Genomic DNA, 22,500 nt, shown 5'->3' on the forward strand with positions numbered 1-22,500 from the left:
GGAAAGAAAATAAATAATTGAACTACAAAAGAGGTAAAAGAATATTAATACAGCAAGTAGAGTGGAGAGTTACTGTTCCAGATTAAAGATATAAAATTAACAAGATTTATACATGCATATATATATATATATATATAGATATATATATATATATATATATATATATATATATATATATATATATATATATATATATATATATATATATATGTATGTATATATATATATATATATATATATATATATATATATATATACATACATATATATATATATATATATATATATATATATATATATATATATATATATATATATATATATATACTGAATATACTGTATTTTGTTATTCTTGACGGTCATTACGCCAGCTATTTTCAAATAAAAGACCCCACCATCAATGATGAGTCGAAATGCCACGAGTGTTGGATCCTACCCAGAGTCTCACCCACCCCCCAACCATCCTATACTAGTCTACTCCCTTTGAGGTCTCATTTCCAGACAGCCTTTATGAACCACGTGGCAGCGTTGAGATCTCAAGAGAAGGAGGGAGGCGAGATGTGAAGGATGTAGGGACATGTGACAAAGCCTGACCAAAAGGACAGCGGTCAGGCCAATTCCCCCTACTCAGCCTCGGGGAGAGAACCATCATCTCTATCCGCCCTCAAGACATCAAGGAGGCAGGACCTTTGTCTACCCTCCACAAGGGAGGAACCAGAGTCCTTTTTACTAAGGTATGGTGTCTGATTTGGAGATCCTCATCATCCTTACACAACCTCCCATCCCTTCCTAATCCCAAATTTTTCCTTTTATCCTTTAAAGAAAGATCCTACCCACTGAACCTTTTATCCTATCCCCTATACCCCAACCACGTGTGCCGTTTGCTCCGAGCCTTAATCAATTCACCCTGTGACAGTGTTGATTCCAATGTATAATGGTTAGATCCTTAAGCTTTGCCTTTTCATTTAATTTGCTTAAAGGTTTTAACCACACAACTTTATCGTGTTCCCAGACTGTAAAAGTAAGTGTTTTGTTAATAATTCAATTCATTTCCCCTTCGAGTGAACGTGATTGCTGTGCTGAATTCTCATCCACACTCCATCAAACTCCACTCACAGCTCCTCGTGGCTTAAATTAAAATATAATTATCTGTTGTGCTCCCCTTTCTTTTGTTAATTTTTATTTAAATATCATTGTAAATACATTTATTTGTCGGTATCCCTTATCTTATTGCCGACTGGCGATCTTTCCATTATTCTTTTCTTTTGTTACTGTCCAGAGTCCCTTAAGCAAGGCCGGACTCACACCATGGGCTCGTAAAAAACTGGGGACCTTGCCTTGATTCGCTAAGACAGTAATTTCAAATTATTTTTATTAAAGTGAAATACCCCCCTTTTTGTCTTTAGCGACTTGACGAACCTAAATTTCATTCCAAGTAAATTATATTATCACTGGAGTTAGAACCGTAGAAGAAAACAGCAAAAGCATTCTATTTTCATTGGTAAAATTTTTGTGTTTATTTGTGCGTGTGTTCGCACAGCGAATACTTTTGTTTTTAAAACCCACGTGGTAGACTTTAGTCCTATTGTTTAGCAGGATAGCCAACTGAGTGAGAAGAATTTGTGTTCTGTTTTTTTCCGAGTGTTTATTATCACAGCGGTTAAAATTTTTCATTTATATATATTGTGCAGTGAGTGAATGTTAGATTTTGTGTTAAATAAGTAAAGTGAAATTTACGAAATTTCAGGGAAAAAACGTGGCCAGCCACGTGTTGATTTCCAGTGAGGCATAATTTCTGTGTAGGGTAACGGTAAGAACACGTGGCGTTCCTCATTTCGATTTTTTCCTTTGATAGTAAGGGTATGTAATTTCATTTTGTTACTTTTCGTGGGATATTATTTTTATGTACATTTTTGAAAAGGATAATTTTCGTATGATTGTGTAAAGTTGTTAACCTAAAGATAAAGGATTTACGATATCACATTCGATCATTTAGATAAAATATTTATGATGTGTAATTTCTTAAATTAGTTTTTTTTTACTAAAGGGAAAGTACGTAAAGGGGTTGATTTTCTTAGCGAAGCAATGAGCAAACTCAGTGACATTGTTTGTTTTATCTAATTTATTAAACTTTGATTATAAACACAAACTTTGCTTTAAGTCACAGAGTTGTAAGTGATGGTGTTGCAAGAACGCACCCCCCACATTCTTACAAAATCATCTTTTTTTATGACTAGCATGGACGGTCATCCATAGTTGCGATTCCAATTTTTTTATGACTAGCATAGAGGTTTATCCATAGCTGTGATTCCATTTTTTTTTATGACTAGCATAAAGGTTCACCCATTGTTGTGATTCCATTTTTTTTATAACTAGCATAGAGGATTACCCGTTATTGTGATTCCATTTCTTTTTATGACTAGCATAAAGGTTCACCCATAGTTGTGATTCCATTTTTCTTATGACTAGCATAGAGATTCACCAATTGTTGTGATTCCCTTTTTCTTATGACTAGCATAGAGGTTCACCCATTGTTGTGATTCTATTTTTTCTCATGACTAGCAAAGAGGTTCACCCATAGTTGTGATTCTATTTTTCTTATGACTAGTATAGAGGTTCACCCATTGTTGTGATTCCATTTTTTTATGACTAGCATAGAGGATTATCCGTTGTTGTGATTCCATTTCTTTTTATGACTAGCATAAAGGTTCACCCATAGTTGTGATTCCATTTTTCTTATGACTAGCATAGAGATTCACCAATTGTTGTGATTCCCTTTTTCTTATGACTAGCATAGAGGTTCACCCATTGTTGTGATTCTATTTTTTCTCATGACTAGCAAAGAGGTTCACCCATAGTTGTGATTCCATTTTTCTTATGACTAGCATAGAGATTCACCAATTGTTGTGATTCCATTTTTCTTATGACTAGCATAGAGATTCCCCCATTGTTGTGATTCCATTTTTTCTCATGACTAGCTTAGAGGTTCACCCATAGTTGTGATTCCATTTTTCTTATGACTAGTATAGAGGTTCATCCATTGTTGTGATTCCATTTTTTTATGACTAGCATGGAGATTCACCCATAGTTGTGATTCCATTTTTTTATGACTAGCATAGAGGTTCACCCATAGTTGCGATTCCAATTTTTTCATGACTAGCATAGAGATTCACCCATAGTTGTGATTCCATTTTTTATGACTAGCATAGAGGTTCACCCATAGTTGTGATTCCAATTTTTTTATGACTAGCATAGAGATTCACCCATAGTTGTGATTCCATTTTTTTATGACTAGCATAGAGGCTCACCCATAGTTGTGATTCCATTTTTTTATGATAAGTAAAGAGGTTCACCCATTGTTGTGATTCCATTTTTCTTATGACTAGCATAGAGGTTCACCCAGAGTTGTGATTCCATTTTTTTTATTACTAGCATAGCGGTTCACTTATTGTTGTGATTCCATTTTTTTCATGACTACCATATTCACCCATAGTTGTGATTCCATTTTTCTTATGACTAGCATACAGGTTCACTCATTGTTGTGATTCCATTTTTTTATGACTAGCATACAGGTTCACTCATTGTTGTGATTCCATTTTTTATGACTGACATTGAGATTCGCCCATAGTTGTGATTCCATTTTTTATGACTATCATAGAGGTTCACCAATAGTTGTGATCCCATTTTTTTTATGACAAGCATAGAGGTTCACCAATAGTTGTGATTCCAGTATTTTCATGTCTAGCACTTAGGGTCACCCATAGTTGTGATTCCATTTTGTTTTGTCTAGCATAGAATTTCACCCATAAAATTAGCAAAATGATTGCTGCTGAGATTCAGGACTTTGTAGCCCTGTCAGAGCGACAAGGTTACGAAGGAGAGGCATTACAAGGCTATGTGAGGGAGCTTGTGAATGGGGTCAATGCCCGGAGGAAGGTCGAGCAGGAAGAGTTTGAGAGGGAGAGAGAGCGAGAGCATAAATTGAAGATGCGGGGACAGGATATCAAGCTACCACGGCTAAACAGCCCTCACCTCAACGGCACTCAAAACGGCCAAAGCTTCCCCTCTATGCCTGTCCACACACTCATTCCTCAGTGGGACGACAAGGATCCTGTGAGATGGCTAAATGAGGTGGAGTCCGTGTTTCAGACGTGTGCCGTAGGGGAGGATATGAAGGCCCTACTACTGTTAAAGCATATGGCGGGGAAAGGGAAGAATGCTCATGCTGCGCTCCCTGCCGATAAACCGGGTAATTTTGAGGCCGTCAGGAAGGCCTTGATTGAGGCCTATAAACTAAGTCCTGAGAATTGGCGCCATCAGTGGCGTGGGCTCACTAAGTCCCCCATGACATCTTGGTCTGATTGGGGTTTTCAGAAGAATAGGCTCAACACCCTTTGGGTCGAGGCTGCAAAGTGCACTACTTACGACAACCTCTTAGAGCTCTTCAAAATTGAGGACTTCCACGGGAACGCCATACCGGCGCTCTCAATTTACAACTTTGAGAAAAATCCAACCACAATTAGAGCATGCTGCGAGTATGCTGATGAGTACGAGCTAGTCCGGTTCAACTCGTGGCCCCCCAGCTCAGTCCAATCGGGTAAGTCTAAGCACCGGCAAAATCCAATCTCCCCTACCAAGTGTGGCCATTGCAGGGGAGCTAACCACTTGGAAGCCAACTGTTGGCTGAAACTATCCGGTAAGTCAGCTGAGTCCACGAAGCAGAAGAATAAGCCCAAGGTTAAGGTGGCGAAGTCGAACTATGCCAATGCATACTGCGAGGTTTGTAAGTGCCACAGACACACAAAGATTTACTCACTATGTCCCAGCAAATCCTCAGCCTCTTCTCCAGCTGCCCTCTCAATCTCTATCCGAGAAGCTCCAAAAAGACAGCCTGCTGTTGGGGAGATCACAGTAGCTCTGCCTGAAGGATATGGCTCTCCGCAATCGGTCAGAGCATTACAGGATACTGGTGCAGACGTTTCACTAATCTTATGGCACCAGGTGCCTATCGTTGCCAAAGTCCAGCAGGACAATCGCATGACGGTCCGTTGGATCGAAGGAGTCACTAAGGATCTCCCTATTGTGGAGTTGAGAGTGACCACGCCGCAGCTCAGCAAAAGGTGCAGGCTAGGGGTAGTGAGCGATCTCGGGCATGAAGGCTATGACCTCCTGAGAGGCATACAGCGTGTGCCCCTCAGGTGCATGAAAGCAGTTGAGCAGGAGCCCGGACTGAGAACGCCCCTCCTGAAGAAGACAAATGGCTATCTGACATTGACCTTGGGGAAGTGCCTTGGGTAAATGAGGTGGCCCGAGAGTCTTTCTCCTATAGCAATGAGTCTGAGCCTTGTACCCCAGAATCCTATTTGGATAGAGCGGTGCTGCTCACCACCACAGGGAATGAAGCTAACCCTAATACTAGCCCAGGGGTCTTGGGGAGTCTGAGGGAGAAGCGTCCATCACCTTAGAGGACCTAGGGAGTCGAACGGAGCTCATCAAATCTCAGTTGTTGGACGAGACACTGAAAACCTACAGGGAAGCTGCTTACTCAGACGAAGCAGAGATGATTAACCTCTCAAAGGAGAATTTCCTGCTGAAGGAAGGGGTGCTCTTCAGAGTTACCCAAGGCCCTCACGATCCTGCAGAAGCCCTTCGCCGGCAAGTAGTTGTTCCCGTAATCTCCACTTGTCGGTGCTACGTATGGCCCATGAGGGATTGGGAGGACACTTTGGTGTGAAACGCACTACCCACCTGATCCAACCTCATTTCTTCTGGCCGGGATTGCAGAAGAGTGTTAAGGCTTACGTAGCTTCCGGTTATTCGTGCCAAGTTGCCGGTATCCCAAACCAGGTTGTGCCGAGGGCTCCTCTCTAACCCATTCCATCTGCAGGTATCCCCTTCCATGATGTACTAGTGGATTATGTAGGTCCCCTGCCCCGTAGTAAGCGTGGAAATCGGTTCCTATTAACAATGATTGATCGGTTCACATGCTACCTCGAAGCTGTACCGACCAGGTGCGCCAATGCCAGTCATGCTGTCAGAGGACTGACACAATTTTTTTGTAGGTTTGGGTTCCCAGCCACAAAGCAGTCGGATAAAGGCTCTCACTTCATGGCAAGACAGTTTAAGGCAGCAATGGAGTACCATGGTGTCCACCACCAGACCTCTACTGCATATCATCCAGAGAGCCAAGGACTCGTGGAGCGCTCACACCAAATGCTAAAAACAGTCTTGACGAAGTTAGGGTAGGCAGGCTCTTCGGATTGGGAGGAGAACATGCTTTATGCTCTGTTTGCCCTCCGCCAGGCACGCTCAGAAACCACAGGATACAGCCCTTTTGAGTTGCTGTACGCTCACTCCACACGTGGGCCACTAGACATACTTTATGAAGCCTGGGAGGAGTCCTCCAAGGCCTCCTGGGTGGAAGAGCTGCCAGATATACCGGTCAAGTTATGAACTGCCTGGGCAATTGCCAAGGCTTCCGAGGCGAAGGTACAAGGCATCACAAAAAGTCACGTAGACCGTGAAGCCCAGGATCAAAGTTTTAAAGTGGGAGACCAAGTTCTGGTTCTCCGCTCAGGAGAACAGAGACCGTTAAGCACAAAATTTACGGGCCCCCACAAGATTCTTGGGAAGAAGGGTAAATTAAATTACCTAGTGGATTGCGGCATAAGACGAACCAAGTGGCTCCATATCAACCTGCTTAAGCCCTATCAACAAAGGGTCAATGTGGTGGGAACTGTTACCCAGATCCACTCACCCGAGAGCAACTCCGAGGTTCTGGCCAACTTTAAGCTAGTCACTCCTGCTTTGGCCACTGTTAAGAGGGGTATTGTCAAGAGCCTCCTGCTACAGCACCCACAAGTAGTGCGAGACACACTGGGTCACACCCAACTATTAGAACACAAGATTGACTTGGTCCCAGGAACGTGTCCGATACACCAGAATTATCATTGGTTAAGCCCCCAGCGGGCTGAAAGGGTGTCGGAACAGATCAAGTTGCAGCTCAGCTTAGGTCTCATTGAGGAAAGTGAAAGTCCATGGGCATCACCGCTGGTCCTAGTGTTAAAATAGGGAGGAAAAGGTAGGCTATGTATAGATTTCTGCAAATTGAATGCGGTGACAAAACCTGAGTCCTACCGACTCTCTCGCATCGAGGATTGCTTGGAGAGCCTAGGTGAATCCTCTTATCTAAGTAAGATCGTCCTAGAAAAGGGCTACTAGCAGGTACCACTGGTAGAGGAGTCGCAGCCACTGACTGCATTTATAACACGAGATGGACTTTACCAGCGTCGAGTGATGCCTTTTGGGCTTAGGAACCCACCCAGCTACTTCCAGAAACTCATGAACAAGGTACTAGTGGGGATTTCCAAATGTGGTCTACTTAGATGACATCGTCATTTTCTCCAAGACCTGGGAAGAACACCTCCTAACTCTAGGGAAGGTGCGGAGGGCCCTCCAAAAGGCAAATTTGGTCATCAACCTCAAAAAATGCGCGTTTGGCGGGACTGAGATTACCTACCTGGGCCACCAAGTAGGAGGGGGCAAAATAATGCCGAAATATGCTAATATCCGTGCAATACAAGAGATGCCCTACCTTAGAACTAAAAAGAAAGCTCAACGATTCCTGGGGATGGTGTAGTACTTCCGGAGGTTTGTGCCAAACTTTTCTCAGGTAGCCGCGCCCATCACAGACTTGTTCAAAGGAAACAAGCAGTTCTGCTCTACGGATGAATGCCGGGCGGCCTATGACCACCTAAAAGGCATTTTAATAAGCTTCCCCGTGCTCCGTGCACCAGACTACACTAAACCTTTCGCTCTCACCGTGGATGCCACTGACATGGGGGGGGGGGGGCTTTCCTCCCGAAGGAGGAAGATCAAGTCTGACACCCTATTACATACTTCTCAAAGAAACTGAATCCTGCTCAAACAAGGTACAGTACTTTTGAGAAAGAGCTTTTAGGGATGGCCTTGTCACTGAAGCATTTTGAATCATATCATGCTGACCATGAGTACCCACTGTAACATAGTTGTTATATATTTCTAAATTATTTAAGTTTTTAGATGTATAAGGTTAAATATAGACGTATTGTTATAAGGTTAGATATAGACGTATTGTTTTCTTTCTTTAATAGTTTGTCTTTTCACTGGTGATTATGTTAGTGTTTATAACGGACTAACGGCTGTTTTATTTTCAAGTGGTGTGGATTACGTGGCTGCGCTCCTGCGTGAACGGAGGTATGAATGGACTTGTTGGAGGAGGGTTCCTTAGTGTGTTTCTGAGCCTCCAACCTTGAAGGGCATGACAATTGCTGTTGGAACTATATTTATTCCTCACCATCGCAGAGTTACATTGTGAAGCTGTTTAGCTTTTTTGGATATCGTTTCTCTGCAGCAAGGACGTTTTATCCTGCATTTTGTGTACTGCCCTTGGTTCAGTAAAAGCCAAGGGGACATCTCTGTCCCAAGGTAATAGTAATTATACCTCTATTAAATTATCGTGATCACGACCTGTGATAATCAGCCAGCTGATGTCATTTGTGGAGCTTGTGAAAGCCTTTCAATCAAACCAGCCATCGTCAACTTGTTTGGAATAGTTAGATTGCATTTGTTAGGGTATTCTTACTTTTCGTTTGCCTCCTCCTTTCTGGACCCTCTCCCCTATTTGTATGCATGTGTTGATGACCTTTCTTTAAATGCGTAATTGTTTTCTTTTACAGGGAGTTTATCATTAATTATTGTATTGTTGAGGTTCAGGTGTTATTTCTGTCTGAAACTTGTGTATTAAAATTAAGTATATTTTTGTGGTATTTTCTTTGTCCCCTTGAATTGACTTTGCACTCTTATTGAAATTGGATACTATTCCACCTTTTGTGGACTTAGTATGGTATTGTAGTGAATACTGTTTGATAAAAGTTTAGTGTATTGTGTGGTGGTCAAGCCAGCCATCACACCACTCACAGCCCTAACAGACCATAATCCTCTGACTTACTTGACGCAGTTCCGAAATAAGAATAAGGGGCTCAGGAGGTGGGGCATAGACCCCCAGAACCACAACTGAAATGTCAAGCCCCTAAAGAGCTCATATGAGAGAGTAGCAGATGTGTTCTCCTGGCATTAGGGCCCAATGCTCAGTGATATGTCCATAGCTTAGCCATAGTCAGTAGGTAAATCTAGTTTGTATGAAAAAATGTTAATTGGCCTTGGTGTTTCCCCAGGTAGATAAACTTGAGGAGCCATTTTGGCCTCATTATTTACTTTTGATTTATTTTTCATTGATTTCTTGTACCAATTGCATGTTGTAATATGTCAATTTATTTTAGTTTTCATTTGTCCCACTGCACTAGGTATTTAACTTTAATCATTTGTGGCATGTAAATTTTGTAATTATTGCATTTTTAATTTTTTTTAGTGGTTGCCCCACAGCCAGCAGGCTTATTTCTATGTGGCACTTAAAGTTAATTTACTATCAAAATAAAGTAAAATTATGACCCTAGTTGCAGCTTAGAAATTAATTCATCATCGTGGTGAGACTCACCGAGGGAGGAGTCATTAAGGCTAGTGGCTTCAGACCTTGCTTGCAGAGTTCTTGTCCTGTTCTAGGACAAAATCTCTGCTAAAATGGGGGGCTGTTATTCTTGGTGGTCATTACGCCACTTTTTTTTTCAAATAATAGGATGAGTTGAAATGCCACGAGCGTTGGGTCCTTACCCAGAGTCTCCCCCCCCCCCAGGCCATCCTATACCAGTCTACTCCCTTTGAGGTCTCATTTCCAGACAGCCTTTATGAACCACGTGGCAGCGTTGAGATCCCAAGAGAAGGAGGGAGGCGAGATGTGAAGGATGTAGGGACACGTGACAAAGCCTGACCAATAGGACAGCGGTCAGGCCAATTCCCCCTACCACCCCCAATTGGAGGCCAAGTGGGGTTGAGTCTACCCAGGAAAAACTGGGTCTCGCTCTTCGTTACTCAGCCTCAGGGAGAAAATCATCATATCTCTCCCCCCTCAAGACATCAGGGAGGCAGGACCTTTGTTTGCATACCCTCCACAAGGGAGGAACCAGAGTCCTTTTTACTAAGGTAAGGTGTCTGATTTTGAGATCCTCATCATCCTTACCCAACCTCCCATCCCTTCCTAATCACATTCCAAATTTGTCCTTTTATCCTATGTTTGTATATTTGAATAGTAATGGATATTGATGTTGATGAGATTCAAAGTTCATTATCTTTTCTTAAAATGAACGAGTTTGGCCTGAAATAATAAAATTACTATATTTTAGAAAACATATTAGGTCCCCTTCTCAATGTACAGCTGGCTTTTTTAATTCCGGTACACTTTACATTTCTTTTGCTCACTTGTTTCATTTTCTCTCTCATTTCTTTTGCTCTCTTTATTTATTTAGTTCTCTTTTTTTCTTTTGCTCTCTTTATTTCTTTTGCTCTCTTATTTACTTTACTCTCTTATTTCTTTTATTCTCTTTGTCTTTTGTTCTCTTATTTCTTTTACCCTATTTCTTATGCTCTCTTTATTTCAATTGCTCTCTTTATTTCATTCTTTCTTTATTTCATTTTCTCTCTTATTTCTTTTGTTCTCTTTATTTCTTTCCTTCTCTTATTTTTTTACTCCTATTTTATTTGCTCTATTACTTCTTTTCCTCTATTTCTTTTGCTCACTTATTTAATTTTCAATCTTCTTTCTTTTGCTCTCTTTACTTATTTAGTTCTCTTTTTTCTTTTACTCTCTTTGTTTCTTTTGCTCTCTTATTTCTTCTGTTCTCTCATTTCTTTCCTTCACTTTATTGCTTGTTTTTTTCATATTTCTTTTTTCACTTCATTACTTTTGTTCTCTCATTTCTTTTGTTCTATTACTTCTTTTGCTCTTTTTGTTTCTTTTGTTTTCTTAATTCCTTTGTTCTTTTATTTCTTTTAGTCTTATTTATTTTGCTCTGTTTATTCAATTTTCTCCCTTATTTCCTTTACTCTCTTGATTATTTTGTTCTCTTATTTCTTTTTTTATCGCTTTATTTCTTTTGCTCTCTTTATTTCATTTGTCGTCTATTTTTTTTACTCTAATTTTCCTTTTTTCTCTCTTATTTATTTTGTTTTATCATCTATTTTGTTCTCTTATTTCTTTTACTCTCTTATTTCTTTTACTCTCTTATTTCTTTTGCTCTCTTATTTAATTTTCTCTCTTATTTCTTTTACCTAATTCTTTTTCTCTCTTTATTTCATTTCCTCTCTTCATTTTATTTGCTCGCTTATTTCTGTTATTCTCTTATTTCTTTTGCTCTCTTTGCTTAATTTGCTATCATATTTCCTTTTCTCTCTTATTTCTTTTAGTCACTCATATGTTCTGCTCGCTTTATTTCTTTTGCTATCTTCATTTCTTCTGCTCTCTATATTTCATCTGCTCTCTTACTTTCTTTTATTCTTTTATTTCTTTTTTTCCTTTTATTTCTCTGGCTTTTTGTATTTCTTTTGCTCTATCATTTCCTTTTCCAACTGTCTTAACGTACGGTACTTGTGTAACAGAAAACAGCAAAAGAAAATTGAAAAAAGGACGTTTTTTTGTGAGGGAATTATTAGATTTTTGTCTTTTACAACTATTTGGTATTTCATTATATGATATTCTATAATACCACATTGCATAATATATGCAAACTTAAGGAAAACAAATGCTGAGACCTTTAACAGAGTATATGGTATTCCACGCCATCTTACATCGAAATACTCTTGAATACTGTATATAAACAACAAAAACAACAACAAAAAATGCAACCATTTCTAGTCCACTGTAGGACAAGTGCCCAAATATGCTCTTTATTCAGATCGTTCACAGCAAGCCAACGTAGTATAGGTGAATATGACTAGCACAGTTTTTTTGATTACAGCAACACACAAACACTCGAAGAGGGGTTGTATATACCTCAGTAACAGCAGCAGCAACAACAACAACAAAAACAACAACAACAACAGCAAATGCAGCCATATCTAATCCAATGGACGACAAATGCCAAATACATGCCCTTATACATCTAAAGGGTTTGGCCACTGTGAAGGTGGGAGACTTTAGTCTGATCGCTTACAGCAAATCATGGGTGGCCCTGACTAGTACAGCTTTGTTGATCAGGATAATACACAATCACTCGGAAAGAGGTTGTATATTCAACAACAACAACAAATGCTGACAATTCTAGTCCGTTAAAGGACAACGGCTCTAGACATGCTCTCATTCATGTTCTCCTATTTACTCTGCTCTGTATACATTCCAACATTCTTTTTGGTTTCATAACCAAAGAAAAAAGAGTGACCTAAGAACTACAGAAGAATGACCTAATGCACCTTATTGGCCAACCCTGAGAAGCACAATAGCAGGGCCTCAGGTCGAACAGGTAGAGCATGTTCTTCAGAGGAAGAAAGAAAGTCAAAGAGGAAGAAACCTACAAGCACCGTTAATCTTGCCCCGAACAGTACCTGCCATTGAAAGGGCCTTGGGGGCGCACAAATGTGCATTAGCGAAAGAATTTTGTTTTTTCTTTTAGATTTTTTATATACTTTAAAAGGTCGTCCTCTTATGGTTGGTAGGAGAACTTGGTATGAGAATTCTTCAGTATAAATGGTCTTAAAAAAGTTGACAGGCAGGAAATAGACAAAAACAGACATAAAGAACAGGCAAACAAGCAGGAAACAGACAAATAAAAACAAACAGAAAGGACAGACACTAACCAATTCTAAAGTATAATCAAACGAGATTTAGTTTGGCAAACAATTTATCATTATAACTATCATCTAGCTTGACTTTTATATCCATAAATTGTAACATTCTTATCACTGAATAACTTTGAGATAATGCAAAACTCTACCCAAGTCACGGCATTACAATTCCATAATAATAATAATAATAATAATAATAATAATAATAATAATAATAATAATAATAATAATAATAATAATAATGATAATAATAATAATAATAATAATAATGTTAAAATGATGCCAATAACTATAGGAGCACTAAGGACCATCTTAAGTCATTGAAGATTAATCTTGAGAAGGTAGTAGCCCATATAGCCCAAGGACTTGTGCAGAAAAGCGTGCCACTTAAAACACCACTTACAACGAGAAAGTGATGAATATCTAAGGAAGCTGGGTTTAACCAGGATTCCCTCACTATAAACTAGTCTCTCTAGACTATGACTGACCCCCCAAAAATATTTATAATAATAATAATAATAATAATAATAATAATAATAATAATAATAATAATAATAATAATAATAATAATAATAATAATAAAAATAATAATAATAATTTTCATTATTATTATTATTATTATTATTATTATTATTATTATTATTATTATTATTATTATTATTATTATTATTATTATTATTATTATTATTATTATCCAAGCTACAACCATAGTTGGAAAAACAGGATGCTCTAAGCCCAAGGGCTCCAACATGGAAAAACAGCTCATTCATGAAATGAATAAACCATAAAAGAAGTAATGAATAATCAATATCTTAAGATCAGCTACAACGTTAAGATAGATCTGCTTCATATAAACTATAGAGAGAGACTTTTTCTATCGAAAAAAACTATATAAAGAAAAAGTGTTGATTTATTTATACTTATCAAAAGTCACTTGAAGTTAACAAAGCTTAGAAAAGACCAAAGTTCAAGAAGGGTTTCAAGTGAAGATCTCGTCTGCCATCACAAGATCAAATTCCTTGTTTGAGAAACTCCATGTTTCTCTTCTTTTTTTCTCTTCTACTCAATCACCACTTTTTATTATTTTGTTAAAAGTTTTTATTGGATAGATTCAGTTTATCACAAAGGATACCCATTTCTTCAAAGATGATTCATATTGTTTCCTGGTTGAACTTGACTTGTACTTTACAATGAAGTCGACCTTGTCTTTCGAGATCCCAAACTTTTTGTCCGCTGCTAGGCCGAGAAATTCATGAGATGTGGGTTGTTGGTTCTCGAGGATGCTTCAGTCGACTTCTGAACCAGTTGGGATAAAACTGGGTTCGGCAAAGGAAACAGCTTCAGTTTCAATTCTAGAACTAGACGGAACCAATTGCTTTTGGGCCATTTGGGGGCCACTACTGCAGCTATTCCTCTGAAGGATCTTAGCTTGTCGAAGACTTTTAGCAGGAGATTGGTTGGTGGAAACGGGTAAATCCGATTCCATCTGTTCCAGTCACGAGACATTTTGTCTATCGCTTCTGCTTGAGGGTCAATGTAAAGGGCTACGTAACAAGGGTAGTTTCTTGTTGTCGCTCGTCGCGAAGAGGTCTATCTGCAGTTCTGAGACTTTTTCCGAGATGAAGGAGAATGAGTGTGCATCTAGGGACCATTCAGACTCTATTGGCTTTCGCCTGGATAGAGCGTCCGCCGTCACATTGCGGAACTGTTGAAGGTGAACTGCTGATAAGTGCCATCTTCTCTTCCTTGCCAGGTGGAAGATGGCTAATATCACATGATTGATGTGAGGTGATCTCGACCCTTGTCGATTTAGACATTTTACTATTACATTGTTGTCCAGGACTAATCTTATGTGGACTGCTCTGCGAGGGGATAGTTTCTTCAATGTTAGGAAGACTACCATGGCCTCTAAAATGTTGATGTTAAAGGTTTTGAAGTGGTGCGACCAATTCCCTTGCACTTTTCTCTTGTGAGAATGGCCTCCCCATCCTTCCAGGGAGGCGTCCGTGTGTATCACCACTGATGGTTGTGGTGGTTGTAGGGGAATTGTCCGTGTTTGGCTCTTGGATGTCGACCACGGCCTTAGTAGCGTGCGCAATCGGGTCAAGTCAACCTTAGTTGATCTCTTCTAGCGTTTGATGTGTATATTCTTCAGACTCCTAACGCATCCTTTAGTTGTGCTTTTAGCACTGGGTCTGTCACTGCTCCAAACTGGAGAGAGCCCAATACTCTTTCATGTTGGCGTCTTGAAATCCTCTTGTATCTGATTAGTCTTTTGACAGCTCCCGCTATCTCTCTCCTCTTCTTGAATGGAATAGATAGATGGTGTGACTTTAAGTTCCATGGGATTCCTAACCATTGGAACTTTTGAGCTGGAGAAAGGCGAGACTTCTTGTGATTGATCTTGAAGCCAAGGTGCTCCAGGAACTGGATCACCTATCCAGCCGCTTGCAAACATGTCGTCTTGGATGCTGCCCACACCAGCCAATGTGCTCCAGGAACTGGATCACCTATCCAGCCGCTTGCAAACATGTCGTCTTGGATGCTGCCCACACCAGCCAACTACTACTTAAACTCCTTAGGAGCTTAGTTGCTGGACGAGTGTCTGCTAGCTTCGTGAATACCATTGGGGCTATGTTTGGTCCAAAGGGCATCACTCTGGAAAGAAATTTTGTCTCCTGTAGCTTGAATCTTAGGTAGGAAGAGAGAGGGCGACTGACTGGAAGGTGCCAGTAAGCATATGCCTGGTCTATTGAGACTGTGTACGCCCCTTTTTTGTAGAAGGATCCTTATGTGTTGCAAGGTAAGCATTCGGAACTTGTTGTTTTCGATGAACTTGTTGAGTGGAGACCAGTCTTGAATGACTCTTGAGTTTGTCTGAGTCTTTCATGGGAACACAAAACAGCCTTCTCTGGAATTTGATGGACTTCAATTTCTTTATTAACTTCTTCTTCAAGAGTTCTAAGGTATATTCTTCCAACAAGGGGTTGGAGTATTGGAAGAGTTTCGGAAAAGGGGGTGGAACTTTGTTCCATCTCCACCCGAGTCCATTTGTAATTAGGCTATGGGCCCAGGGATTGAAGGTCCAATGATCGCAAAGTAAAGCAGTCTGCCTCTTACATTGAGCGCCTCATTGCTTAGGGATTCCTGAAGACTTATTTCTGTGACAGCGACCTCTTATGCTCCTTGGGGGGTTTCCGGAGAACCTCTTTTTGAGCCTCTACCTTTTAGGGCCGAAAAGTGGTCAAGTGCCTCTCAGAGCCTGGGTTAAAAACAAGTGAATGGGCTACCAGCTGTTGAGGGACCATCCGGAAGGTGGTTTGCGACTGGACTACCATTTGAGGCACCGTGGTCATTGTCACGGCTGGAAGTTATGCTGGTCTACGTGCTGTTCTTGCCTTTTTGTTCTTAGGCTGGGGACCCTTGTCTGATGAAGATATCCTCTTTGAAGACATGCCCCACTTTTGGAGAAGGTTTCTATCCTCTGTGGTGGCTTCGGCAATAACTTCCTGAACCACTTCCTGTGGGAAAAGGTCTTTGCCCCAGATATATGATGAAATTAGTTTTCTGGGTTCGTGTTTCACCGTTGCTGCGGCAAACACATGCCCTCTACAGGTCCTTCTTGACCTGACAAAAGCATACAAGTCCTTCACAAGGGTACCCATGTGAGACTTGGCTAGGATCATATACATATCTGGGGCATTATTTAGGCCTGTACACACTTCCAAGCAGTTCTGATGAGACAGGGAGTCGGCAAGTCTTTCTTTCATCTCCTGTTCCCTTCTCAAAAGATGGTCTGGCAACTTTGGAAGGTTCTCATTAAACTGCTGGCCTGCTATCTCCGGATCCAGCTTCGAGATGGAGAAGGTTAGATATACCTCTTGCCACTTCTCCTCGTAGGTCAGCATAGCTAGAGATAATGGTTTTTATTCCTCTGGAATTGGGCAGGGTTTACACTCTTCGACTGCTTTCATGACGCAGTCGAGGGCTTTCCCTGAAAAAGGGAAGGCTGTGGAGGAAGGAGCAATGAAGGTTAGGTGCTTCGTGCTCAATGCTGAGACTTTGGAGTTGGTTTATCCGGCTCCTTTCAGGGTCTTGGTAAGGATGGCTTGTACCTTGTCATGTTCAAAGACAATGACTTCCTTCAGTACCGTCTCCTTGCGGGATGCAGGTTCATCTCGCAGTCTCACGTAGCAATCTGGGTACGCTGAAAAACTGGGCCAGAATTGAAGATCTTCAAGGGGTCTGGCCCCCAGCTTCTTGGAGATATAGAGCTTACCATTTATCATGAGCATGTGCTCCCTATACCTCCAGGTGTTGGTTTCAGAGTAGTGAGGGAGGTCAGATACTCTAAGGGGCTTAGCAGAGCCCCTGGAAGCACCAGGGCGTTTCCCTTCCTGTACCTCTCTCTTCATCTCTTTGAGATCCTTGCTTATTCTCCTCTTGTTCCTTCCGGAACACTACCAACATCTGCTGGATCGACTCTAGGAGCGCTCCGCTCCTGCCGACCTGTATAGCCAGTTGGGGAGTTCGGGCTGAAGAGGTTGACGGCATAGATTGATATGCCATCACAGTGAACTGAGGGTCCTCAGTTATCGTCAAAACGGTTGATTCTTTCTCCGTGGATGGTTGTACTGCTTCTTCTTCAGGGCCTTCTTGCAGTAGGTCCTGTTCGGTGTCAGTGGACACCTCCGACATCCGTTCTTGGTGGATGTCCGTACCTTGCAGTGCCTTGTTGATGTCCGCGTCCACTGTCCGTTGGATGGAGGGAGGCTGGACCTGTACCTGGGGCACAACCATGCTGGATTGAGCCTTAGGGAACAGAAGGCACCTTAGAGATTCGTTAGGTAGGTGAGGTCCCAGAGAGTTCTTCTGGAACCCTCTTACCCACCTTCGAAGGGTTTCCCTTGCTGTATCCCTTGACTTCTTGGTCACAGGGATATCTTCTCCAAAGCCATCGGTCAGCAAGGTCGAGCAGTTGGAGCAACCCTTCAGGTCTCAGTACCTCAGGGATCCAGATACGTTGCAGCAGGGGGCATGAGACCTGTACATTGTATGCCCACAAAAATCCTTACTCTTGTGGTCGCAGAACACAATTGCACACTTCACCATTGGCTCCTCCTGTAAGGAAGAAAATGGGTGAAATGGGTATTCAGTTGTTTATATCATTGATATAAATGCATATTTAGAAATATTAATAGCTTAGGATAGTAAGCTAGAAAAGGAAATAGGAAAGACGCATATCTGTGTTTCCTCTCCCAGCCAATCGCTGAGACCTCCGTCAATATTGATATTTTAATTACTTATAAGGGAAAATATAGGGTGGAATAACTCCAGTACGTAGAGCCGGAGCTAGTGAATATTTATACTAACTCCTCCACCTGTAGAATATTAATGATTAATACTGACCGGTGTTTCATAAGTGTCCCGATAATCAAAGGATTCATCAGGGTGTTGAGGGAATGCTTCAACCTCAGCATGTTATGCGGTCCTAACAGTAGACTGTGAACGGATACACAGAGTATGTTATAAATACATGTACTACTGTATTGTTTTATACTGTAGTTTTACCAACTACTGTATTGTTGTATACTGTAGTTTTACTGGCTACTGTATTGTTGTATACTGTAGTTTTACCGGTACACTACCGGGGTTAGGCTAATGCCTGGTGGCACTAACTGATAGAGAGAGAGAGAAAGAATCAAAAGGAGAGTTTCCTATAATTATGATTTAGCACAATAAATGGAAGTGTAGGAGGTCTACTGCCATCTGCTGTCTCCGTGCCAGAAAGAGAATTCTAATGGAAGGGGAGGAATGCATCTGATTCTAGCTTCCTTCCGGCCAGAGATTTTGTCGTTGGCTGTACTGCCAGTTGCAGAGTTTGTGGATGGTAAGAATTCTCAACAGTATAATTGGTTTCCCACCGGCAGCCCTCAGGGTCGGCCCAGTCTTTCCCCTCGGGGCATTCACCTCCGGTGAAGGAAGGACATAAGGGGGAAGTGGTTGAGACGGCAACCTACCCGCCGCTGGTAGGGTCCCGGCCGGCAACATAGTCAACCCGGCAAGCCGGGATGACTGTCTGAATACCGGCGAAAAAATGTTGTGATGGTTAGGCCGACACTAAAGGACAGAGGAGGGAGGAAAGAGGATCTTACAGTTTACAGGAAGAAAGGCAGCAGCAAGTATGCCGCCTACTTTCGGCTTAAAACTAAGGAAGCATGGCTTCCTGTGCCGATGCCATTGTGGTCAGCAGAGGAACAAGGATTTCCCTGTCGGCGATATTGTCGGCTGTAAGACGTGTCTTATAGTTTACCGGGGAGAAAGGTGGCGGCAGGTATGCCACCTACTTTCGGATGTAAACCAAGGAAGCATAGCTTCCCTTGCTGACAACGTCGTGGGTGGCAGAGGAACATAGATTCCCCTGTCAGCGACATTGTCGGCTGCAAGACAGTACATCCTGAGTTACCGTCATATTTCAAAGCCTGGATACTCGGCGGAAAAGAAGACATACGGCATAAGACTATATAAGTCAAGCCGGAGTTTACTACTCAGTGGCGATGACAAAAGATAGGGTTGCCGCTTGTGATGGTGGCGCTCAGGGGGGAGAAAGGGTTTAGCGTCTTTTCTCTAAAAGAGAAAAGTATCGAATTATACCCATAAATTCTAGGGGATATATATCCCCAGCCGAATTAGTAGGAAACGATACGAAGAGGTTAAATAATGGGAATTACTTTACTAACGAATGCAAAACAGGTTACGCTAGCCTAACTCCAGTGGGGCCCGCGGCTACGGTTGGTACCGCCGGGGTCCCCGTCATATACGAAAGTAACGTTACATATCGGAAGAGGAGATATTATAATGTATGCAAATCTTCACTAGTATAATTTGCCCAACTAGCTAAAATGTTTCCTTATATAGCTAAATACTGGGAACGTCGCACTACTGACGAAATAAAATGCATTTATGACGTGCGACAATGGTCTAAAAATGGCCGCCTCCGGTGTTGGCTACGCTCCACCAAACACACTTAAATTATACGAATTTAACTGTGAGAAGGGAGCCTTAAAATTATACACAGGCAAGATCAAATACTCAACCTTCCAGAGGAAGAAGATGCTGGAGATTGCATGATGATATTCCGAAAAACAGTAACAAACACCGAGAGAAACGTGGGAGGCCACCTAGCTTAAATGGTACAGTTTAAATGAATGATGAGCCGTAGTAGTATGGGGAAGGGGTCCACCGGGTACCTAGATAACGGCTCCCCTTTCGTTCGCCACTCTTCCCCCTCAAAGAGTTAAATCTATTCAGGGTGAAGATTGCTATATGTCGTATCTAAAAAATACGTCCCCTGATATTATGCGACATCCTTAAAGTTATATTACGGATGAATTGCGCCATGAGTTAGAATTCTGGAAACCTTCGGTTTATTTCTCTGGGAGTATCACTGTAGCAAGTATTCCTTAGAAAGGCTACCTAAAGAAACCTTCCATCAGGACAACAGGGCTGATCCCAAACAGATATTTTTATAATTGTGAAGGGAGAAAATATTATCTTTACATATTGATAAATTCTGTCTAAACAAACGTCCCTGCTGGGTAATCGCCAGACTGGGGTTCGAGTCCTGCTCAGACTCGTTAGTTTGTTTAGTACCTGCAACCTTACCATCCTTGTGATCAAAGGATGGGGGCTTTTGGATAGCCTATGGTTCTACCTGCTGAGTCATCATGGGTCATTGCCTGGCCCTCCGTGGTCCTACTAGGTCAGACTAGGAAATTATCTCGCTTGGAAGGGCAATGTCACTGTCCCTTACCTCTGTCATTCATGGACGGACTTTTTAATTCTAATTAAAAAAAAACATAGGACTTTGTTTGAATACCCAAAGAAAATATAACGTTGATAATCAGTAATGTATTCGAATGGATGGATAAAACATTATCACAAATTCGGATTTTCATTTAATGTTGAATATACTGTACGCCTCTATCAGGAAATTTAATTACTATAATATACGTTCCAGACAGGATCATTTGTTAAAGGTATATTGTAATATATGTGACTATTTTCCTTTTGAAAACATCTAATGTTTCATCAATTTTTTCAAGAACCAATATTCGAAACATTGGTAGGATGATCAGAGTACTTTTTTTGTAGTTACCGAAATCTGAAATTAAAATTAAATAGTTTTGCTACTTTGTTATAATTGTCGATGGATTTCATATAAAAAATGTTTTCTAATATTTATAATAATCTTTAGAAATTACGTTATTATTAATAATTCGGAATGTGAAGAAGAAATGTTTTATCCTATTTCTAGCTATCGTCATCTATTGTGTGACGAAATACGAAAAAAAATTTAAATACTTTTATTATTATTATTATTATTATTATTATTATTATTATTATTATTATTATTATTATCATTATTATATGAAATAGTTAAAATTTATTTAGTTAATATTACACAAAACTATCTAAATTTGTTGATTTCCGCTTAATCAATTAAATTAACTCCCATTATAAAACACAATCAAAATGATGATTATTATTATTATTATTATTATCATTATTATTATTATTATTAGCTTAGCAACATCCGTTGTTGGAAAAGCAGGATGCTACAAGTCCAAGGTCTCCAAAAGGGAAAAATAGCCAAGTGAGGAAAGGAAGTAAGGAAATAGATAAACTATATGATAAGTAATAGAAAATTGAAATAAAGTATTTCAAGAACAGTATCAACATTAAAACAATAAAACATTTTAAGAACAGTAAAAACATTAAAACAGATCTTTCGTATATACACAATATAAAGAGAATTATGCTAGACCGTTCAGCATAAAAACATTTGCTGCAAGTTTGAACTTTTAAAGTTTGAGTACCCGATTAGGTAGATCATTCCACAACTTGGTCACCGTTGGAATAAGACCTCATTTTTATCATTATTATAAATACTCTTATTATTATTACTAGCGAAGATACAACCCTAGTTGGAAAAGCAGGACGCTATAAACCCAAGGGCTTATACATGGAAAAGTAGCCCTGTGAGGAAAGGAAATAAACTACAAGTGATATAATGAATAATTAAAATAGCCTATTCTAAGAACAGTAACAAAGTTAAAATATATCTAAGTATAGATTTGTCGGCCTATTCATCATAAAACATTCGCTACAAGATTAATCTTCCCTTGCGGTTCCTGCTGGATATCAAATCAGACAGGTGTCGTGTCTCCAAGCAGAGTGGAAGAAGTAATCACCTGCATTAGCAACTTTATATTAATCCTCCATAATCTATGGATGATTGAAGCGTGTACTGAAGGGGCGTGTTTACGATACTACTCTGTACTGTATTTGGAAAAAAATAACCTCTCATTTTAGAGTTTAGAGAAAATGCAATAGAGAATATGAGAGAAAATTTTAATTTCCTAGATTGGGGTAAAAATATATCAAGTAGAAACGAACCTGTTACGTTTAATATTCTGTATTTATAAAATTGTTATAATGAATATATGTCTTTTGTTATGAGAAAAAGAAAAACTCTTCAAAGCAAAGAATTAAGCTGTGTAGTAAAAGATTATATTTTTTAACTAAGATTCAGTTACAGGGATGAAAAAAGAAGCAGGAGAGAGAGAGAGAGAGAGAGAGAGAGAGAGAGAGAGAGAGAGAGAGAGAGAGAGAGAGAGAGAGAGAGAGAGAAACTGTAATGATTTTATTTTGTGTAAATTGTTATCTAAAGAAGTAATTAATAATTAAAAGAAAGATAAGGAAAAAATTCAAATCTTCAGTACAATT

This window comes from Palaemon carinicauda, chromosome 32, assembly GCF_036898095.1.
Source record: "Palaemon carinicauda isolate YSFRI2023 chromosome 32, ASM3689809v2, whole genome shotgun sequence".
In the NCBI taxonomy this organism is placed as follows: domain Eukaryota; kingdom Metazoa; phylum Arthropoda; class Malacostraca; order Decapoda; family Palaemonidae; genus Palaemon; species Palaemon carinicauda.